This window comes from Cicer arietinum, chromosome 1 (genome assembly GCF_000331145.2).
Source record: "Cicer arietinum cultivar CDC Frontier isolate Library 1 chromosome 1, Cicar.CDCFrontier_v2.0, whole genome shotgun sequence".
Taxonomy (NCBI): Eukaryota; Viridiplantae; Streptophyta; class Magnoliopsida; order Fabales; family Fabaceae; genus Cicer; species Cicer arietinum.
Window position 1 is genome coordinate 19,533,019 of NC_021160.2, and position 7,023 is coordinate 19,540,041.

Consider the following 7,023-nt stretch of genomic DNA (forward strand, 5'->3'; position numbering starts at 1 on the left):
ATATATATATAACTTCCGAAAAACTTGATGTTCAAGTTCTCCGGTAACTACCGGAAATGTTGAGCATCAAGTTTTCTGAAACAATACTCTGTACCGGATAAGTTAAAAAATATTTTCCGGTAGTCTTTTGTACTGGAAAACTTCAAAAATGTTTTCCGGTAGTATCTTATGTATCGGATAACTTCAAAACAAGTTTTCCGGAGTACATCTTCTGTACCAGAAAACTTGTATTCAAGTTCTCCAGAAATTTAGAGGAAAAAAAACTCACTCTTGAGTTCCGAAAATGTTGAAATGGTAAATTTTTGGAGGTTTCACTATTTATACGAGGGAAAAACGTCATTTCATTCTTAATTTTGGGGTATAGGTATAATTAAGGGGGTATGGGGTAAAAATTTCTTCCTTCAATTGTGACAAAAAGAAGATTAAAAGTGAAAAAAAAATATTGTGAAAAAGGACAAGGAAAAGCCAGAACAGAGAAAAAAGAATAAACATAAAAAATCTTCCGTATTCCTCTTATTTACGTGGCATGCACATTATTTCACTTTATTAATTCATAATTAACATTCTTAATTAACCGTTGTTTATTTTCGTCAAAACTTAAATTGAGAGTTTGTCTTAACAATCTCCCCCTTTTTTATGATGACAAACATGCTAATTTAGATTTTAATTCTGATTCTAATTTTAATTTTGAAGAGCTTAACAACTCCCCATCAATTCATGCAGTATTTAATTTTGACAGAAAATAAAGCATCAAGATACACAGTTTCAGCATAACGAAGATTTCATTGATATATTCAATAGATACATAGCTTCCGCTTCAAAACATATACAGAAGTACCATATACCAAAGGTCTTCTAACTATTAATCAGAATATGTAAAACTAAAATTAATTATCCCCCTTTGTCATACGAAAAGGTAGGAGAATACCTACTTAGCTAACAATGGAGAGGATCCCTCAAATGAAGAAGATTTTGAAGGATCGGGAATGGGTTGAGAATGAGGAGGATGAAGAGGAGGGGAACTTAATCCTAGCTTAGGAGCAAGCTGCTTTGTCATCCAGGTCCATAGTAAAGTGGTTTCCTTATCGTGTTGAGTTTGGTGTGCCAAAATGGTTTGAAGGGTAGCCATTATTTCATTGTTTGATGGTTCAACCTTGGGAGGAGCAGTAGGAGGATGAGTGGTGGTAGGAGGAGTTGTAGTAATTGTTGTGGTCGAAGGAGTGAGGGAGGTGCAAATAGAGGGAAGAATGGCAAAAGAGGTAGCCACTGGGGGTAAGGATTCAAAGGAAGATTGATGGTTGATGGATGGGCCACGAGTATCTGGAAAGATTAAAAACTAACTGATGCCGAAAATGGAGGAACTGGTTTTTTGTGGTGAAATGAAGATATGAGACATGGTGCTGACATGATGATTAGGAAGTAATGTACACAGGTCATGTGGTGGAGAGTGGAGGGTTTGTGAGTAAGAGAGGAAATTTGTTGAGGATAGAGGGGTTGGTTGAGGAAAAACGGAGAAAGTAGATAAACTGAAAGGCTATTTTGGAAAACGTTCTCGATTTGGTGGAGAACGTTCTTGAGCAGTTTCAGTGACTACTTTTGGTTCTGAATCAGCAAAAGGAGATAGTGCGGTTGGTTGAGGTGTTGCATCTCTCTTTCTTGCTGAGTGTTTTCTTTTAAGAATTTTTTGTGGAAATGTGGGAGTGGGAACATTTTTAGATGATGTTTTCTTCATGTGAGAGATGTTTTTGGAGGAAAATTTGGCAATTTTGATCAGAAATTTTTCATTGGTGAGAGGTATGTGGAAATTCCTAAAGACTTTGGTTAAAACCATTCCATAAGGGATGATGTTTTTCTTGTAATCTTTAGTAGCAGTTGTGATCTTGTGATGGAGGATGACATGGGGGAGATTGATCCGTTGGCAATTTGAAGGTGGTGAATGATTAAGGCCTCATTGTAAGACACATACTCATGACTTCCACAATGAGGAAGAATAGCATGTTGACTAATGCTATTGAATACCTTAGGAAAGGGATTTAGGTAGGTGGAGAGATAACGAGTAGATCCTTCCTGAAATAGACCAGATAACAACTGTGTCTTTTTTAAATTTAAAGTTGAGTACCAATTACTTCCAAAAATGCCAGGTCCTTCAGTGGGAAGGTTGAGTATTGAAGCAAGAATGCATGAAGTGAGTCGGATCTCTATCCCCTTGATGGTGGATACAAAAAGTGATTTGTCGAGGAATGTTTGAGCTTGACAGTTAAAAGCTCATACAACATCTGGATAAAAAAACTTAGAGATTTCCAAAAAATGAGTCCAACTTAACACATTCGTATGATGTTTGATAACATTGCCATCAACATTCAGATTTTCCATAACAAAAACTCTTCCAATACCTTGAGGTCTTTAAGCCCATTTTGGTGGAAGGGATAAGAGAAGGACTGTGATTTTTGGATTTTTTGGATTTTTGGGATGGAGGAGATCGTTGTGGGGAAGGTTCTGGTGGATTGTCTGATTGTGCATAACATTCTTGAGTTGGGGATGAGGAACGTTCTAGAGAGAAGGGTTGAGCAGTTCTTAGTTTTTGTTTAGTGGCAGTTGTTTTCTTTCTTTGTGGGTTTCTGAGTTATTTTTGGCCAGGAATTGGGAGAGTGTGATGGTGGTTTTTACTTTTAAGTATTGTGGTGTTGGCTTGGTTGTATTCGGAGAAGACTGAGATGGTTTTGTGAAGGAAAAAATTTCATTGATTAATCTCCTTTTTTTGGTTTGGTGTTGATTGAGAAGGTTCAGATGAGAATGATGATTTAGACATGGTGATAGGATTTGAGGATTTTGTTGGATTCATGTGTGGAGGCGATTCAGATGATTCATTAGAGTCATAATCAGAGATGATAAACAATGTAGGTTTGGTGTTTGGGGCTATTTGAAGTTTTGATTCCTGCTTGGACACGCATAGAGCGCCTTTTGGCTGTTGTAGGATTGAGGGTAGGTTTTGGTAGATGTGGAGGAACTTGAGAAAGGTTTAGAGGAGGACATGTGTAGAGATGTGGGAGGACTGTGGACAAGGAATTTGGGGTAATGGGGTTAGGGTTTGATTTTGGAGATGATGATAAGGTTTGGTTGTGGACAAGGGATTTTGACAAGGTTTTATCATATGAGATTTCTGGTGGAGTTGGTCTTGGTGGAAGAGTTGGTCATGGTGGTGGAGTTGGTCTTGGTGGAAGATATGCGTTTTTGCATGCAGATTGTTTTGTTCTTGCCATTTCAGAAAGTTATTAAGATTGTGGAGAAGATGAAGTGTTGCTACAGAACAGAGGTTTTAGAAGAAGATAAAAGTATTTTCGTGTTTTTGAAGAGGAAATGTAATGATGATTAGAACTTAGGGAAGGAAAATAAATTGGAGGCGGGAAGTCATTTGATAGCGTGTCAGTGAAGTTTTTTAGGACAAGAAGATACATGCATTTAATGCCAAAACTTGCCTTTTTCCTTTTTCTGAAGAGGAAAGAAAATGACAACGTAGAGGAGAATGTTGAACAAAAAATAGAGAATGATGTTTTAAAAACGGAGATTGATAAACGTTCTCCATTTGTGCAGAACACGATTTTAACGCGAATTTACTGAATTTTTGACAATTTTCAGTTATCCTTTGATGAAATTGAAACTTTCCTCAACTAGAGGCTTTGTAAAAATGTCAACAAGTTGTTTTTGAGTTTCAACAAAGATTAATTCAATTTATTTCTTGTTAACATGATCACGAATGAAATTATGCATAATTTCAGTATGTTTGGATCTAGAGTGCTTAATGGAATTTTTAGACAGATTAATTGCGCTAGTGTTATCACAGTAAATTGGAATACTTGAATAACTTACAGAGTAGTCTTCAAGTTGATTTTTTATCCAAAGAACTTGTGAGCAGCAGTTTGTTGTTGAGACATATTCAGCTTCAATGGTTGATAAGGCTATTGTGTTTTATTTCCTGCAAGACCAGCTTATCAATGCTTCACCTAAGAACTGTCATGTTCTACTAGTGCTTTTTCTTTCAATTTTGTCTCAAGCGTTATCATCATCACAGTATGCTACAAGATTAAAATGAGAACATTTTCTATACTAAAGGCCAAGATCAGTAGTACCAACAAGATATCTAAAAATTCGTTTTACAGCAGCTAGATGTGATTCTTTTGGTGCTGATTGAAATCTTGCACATAATCCAACTGCGAACACAATGTTTGGTCTATTGGCAGTTAAATAAAGTAAATATCTTATCATGCCTCTATACTCTTTTTCAAAAACAGATTTTCCATTTTCATCTTTATCTAATGCAGATGATGGATGCATGGGAGTAGACATAACTTTTGCTTCATTCATTTTGTACTTAGTTAAAAGATCTTTGATGTATTTCTCTTGACAAATAAAAATGTCATTTTCATGTTGCTTAATTTGCAAGGCAAGAAAATATCTTAACTCTCTCATCATGCTCATTTCAAATTCACTTTGCATGAGTTTTGAAAAACCTTCACACATTTTTTCATTTGTTGATCCAAAGATAATATCATCCACATAATCTTGAACAATAAATAAATCTTTTTGATTAGTTTTCTTGAACAATATAGTGTCGATTTTAGCTCTAGAAAATCCATTTTTAATTAGAAACGAACTTAATCTTTCATACCAAGCTCTTGGTGCTTGTTTTAATCCATATAGAACTTTGGTAAGTTTGAAAACATGATTTGGTTTTTGATTGATCTTCAAAACCAGGGGGCTGTTTCACATAAACTTGTTCCCCGTTTTAAAAGGCACTTTTAACGACCATTTGAAATAATTTACCAAAATTATGAGATGCATATGCAAGAAGTATACGTATAGCTTCTAATCTTGCAACTAGAGCATAAGTTTGATCATAGTCTATACCTTCTTGTTGATTCTAGCCTTGAGCAACCAACCTTGCTTTGTTTATATCAACCTTACTATCTTCATCTAGTTTATTTCTAAAAACTCATCTTGTTCCAATGATAGTTTGATTTTGTGGATCTGGAACAAGAGTTCAGACTTCATTCTTTTCAAATTGAATAAGTGTTTCCTTCATAGCTTCAATCCAAGATTGATCAATTATGACTTCTTTAATTGATTTTGGTTCAATTTGAGATATCATTGCCATGTTATTGTTTTCATCATTCTTGAATAACTTTCAGGTTCTAATTCCATCCGTTGTATTCCCAATAAATTGAGTTTGAGAATGATCGTCTATCGTTCTCCAGCTTTTAGGTGGAGACATAAACAAAGATTGTTTATCGATCTCCGTTTCCTGGAGATTATTTTGCTGCTACATACCAGATTGTTCCTGCAGATTATTTTGCTGCTACAGACCAGATTGTTCTTCTTCTTCCTCAATTGTTTTTCTCAATTCTAGATCATCAAATTCATCAAACAATTTATGCATACGGATTTCAACCACATTAGTTCTTAGATTAAACACTCTATATCCTTTAGACTTAGTTGAATAACCCAAAAAGATTGTTTTGTCTGATTTTGTATTAAACTTACCAAGGATATCTTTTTTGTTTAAAATATAACAATAACACCCAAAAATGTGAAAATAAGATATATTTGGTTTTTATGTTTTCCCAGATTTCATATGGGGTATTGTCGATAATTTTTCTTATAGATACACGATTTAAAATATAACAAGAAGTGTTAATAGCTTCAGCACAGAAATATACCTTTCAACGTTAGATTCATCCAAGATTGTTATTGCCATTTCTTGCAGTGTTCTATTCTTTCTTTCAACAACTCCATTTTGTTGTGCAGTTCTTGCACAAGATAGATTATGAGAAATGCCAATTTCATCAAAGAAGATTTTAAAAGAGACATTTATGAATTCTCCTCCATGATCACTTCTTACAGAAATAATATTGGATTCTTTTTCATTTTGTACCTTTTTGCAAAAAGTTTTTAATGCGTCGAATGTATCATCTTTTTGTTTTAAAAATAATATCCAAGTGTATCTGGAAAATTGTCAACAATTGATGTTTTCAGCAATTCTTTTGACAACAATTACTTAGTTGATAAGTGACCACAAATAACAACAAACTTTTGTATGTTTGTATTGATTTTAGTAACATGGTTAATCATATAAAAGAATTGGTGGGTGTTGAAAGAGAAATTGAGACGATTATTGAATTGAATTATCACGAGTGAGCTTCAGTTATTTTTTTCAATTTTTTAACAACAACAAATTTAGCAATTAATATGTATCTTTATATTGGCCACCTTAAACTCATTCTTATATTAACTGTTTACACATGTCAAGTTTTTAAGTAGGACACATCAGCATATCATTATTCCAAGCAATGTACTTTCAGCCAAATATAGCTTTCATAATATACTAAAATAACTAGTACTTCTAGTTGTGTGATGTATGTGACAAACTATGGATATTTTTTTATTTTTATAGCAATAATATGAAATTAAAATTTGAAAATCACTATGTAATCAAAATTTTATATCCTCCATATGTCATCAAATACAAAATTATTGGTTCGTTGTTATCATTATACAAATGCAATAATGTGATGTACTCCAAATCTTCCTATACACTATCTAAAAGTTTGATGTTGATGCCATTTTTTTATGTTTCCTTCATTTCAAATTTTTTAAAGATATGTCCAATCACATGTAACAAAAGATTATTGAAGAAATTATGCACATAAAATATTATTTATTGTGTCAAACATGAAAACATACTTTAAAAAAAATGTTTATCACTAACCTATGGCATATCTTTAGTCAAAGTCCTTAAAAATTTAAGGAAATGTTACAAAGTTGAAATTACTTTTAGAAATGGATGAAACTTCGTGTTGGAGATTAAGCATATAGGAAATGTTAAAAAAATTGCAGCTCACTCTTTTAAAAACCATTCATTCTGCATGTGTTTGTGTAATGATTATGATGTGTTAAAGATATAAGAAATGGAGGTTAATTGTGATGGGCGATTTACTGGATTAATGTGTTTTCCCTAAATCCTCTATG